Source organism: Camelina sativa, chromosome 1, assembly GCF_000633955.1.
Source record: "Camelina sativa cultivar DH55 chromosome 1, Cs, whole genome shotgun sequence".
NCBI lineage: Eukaryota > Viridiplantae > Streptophyta > Magnoliopsida > Brassicales > Brassicaceae > Camelina > Camelina sativa.
The window spans coordinates 4,321,419-4,322,922 of NC_025685.1; positions in this window are offsets into that span (position 1 = coordinate 4,321,419).

A 1,504-nucleotide genomic window follows, 5' to 3' on the forward strand; every position below is an offset into this window, starting at 1 on the left:
CTTCTAAATTAAACAAAATAAATTATAATATATGATGACATTTGGGGAAAAAATAAAAAGCAAGACCATTGGGAAAATATTCAAAAAAATTGTTCAAAAGTATATAAGTTATCGTATTTTCGAGGTGCTAGTTATTACATGTTAGTATATAATAAGTTACTATCAAATTTTTAAAAAAGTAAACACGAACATTAACGCAAACACAAATGTTATATATAAACACAGAAACATAATTAAGTTTTTCGTTTATAATCTAAAGCAATCATACATACTAAATGGGGGAATAATATTTATTTGTGAAGCCAACACAAAAATTACGGATAACACGAAAATAAATACGTACAAAGCTAAACGCCAATATTAAGAGGGAAAAAAAAACACAGTTGGTATCTTAAACGCAAACACATTCAAATGTATCTTAATTCTTAACGTTTAACTCTGATGCATACGCAAAATAATAAATGCAAAACTACAACTTAATTAGATAATAGTGCAAAATGTAAAATCTGAACGGATAGTACTTATATATGTACGACGCTGACTTACTAAATATTTCTCAAAAAAAGGAAAAAATAAACTGCTAAAGTCAAGTGTTAAGACAACAGTAAACGATATATCTTAAAGGCACTGAATCAGGAGCCGACAAGAATGTTGTGGAAGAACTGAGAGCTAGAGTTGAAGTGCTGGAGAAACAAGTTGAGTTGCAGAGAAATGTGATAACAGAACGAGAGGAAGAGAAAAGAGAGGCTATAAGACAGCTCTGTTTCTCCCTTGATCATTACATGAGCAGAGATATTAAGAGCTTGTAAGATCACTTTCAGGCAACAAACAGCAACAAAGGTATGTCTTGTTAACTAAATTTAATCCAAAACTTGTAGAAGAGATCATGTGCTTGTTGGATGATGCAAACTAATATCTAACTTCATCTTGTAATCAAAACTAGTGCAGAGCTAAACACATGTTGCATCTCATCTTCTTCTTCATGTTTTTTCATGCATTGAAAGAGTTTTAATTTATAATGCTGAGACAGAACTTTGGGATATCATTTCAACGAATGAATTATATCATTAATATTTTAATACCGTAATTGTCTCATCTTAATAGGGATAAAATATTACAGAAAGAACCTATTTTAAACTTTAGTTTATGATTTTGCGACTTAACTTTCCTTTGCCAAAAATCAAACGCAACTTTCGTGACTCCTCACTTATAATATTAGCCGTCGACGAGTTGTCACTAAGTACAATGGCGAGCGAATCTTTGAAGTTGCTCATGCCGTCGCTAATAAGGTGCCAAAACCATGCTCCCGTGGCTGCACCGCCTTTTTGCGCAGACGCGTAGACAATGTCATACGTTGCCTTGAACACGGCGTCTCTCTGATCCTGTGTGTAGCCTGGTGTGGTCGTTAGTTTCCCGAATTCTCCTATGATTAGAGGTTTCTTAAGAATGTTCTGCGCATCTTCGATGTGTGCTTCGAGCCAATTTCTCAAGAAGTCCATTCGAG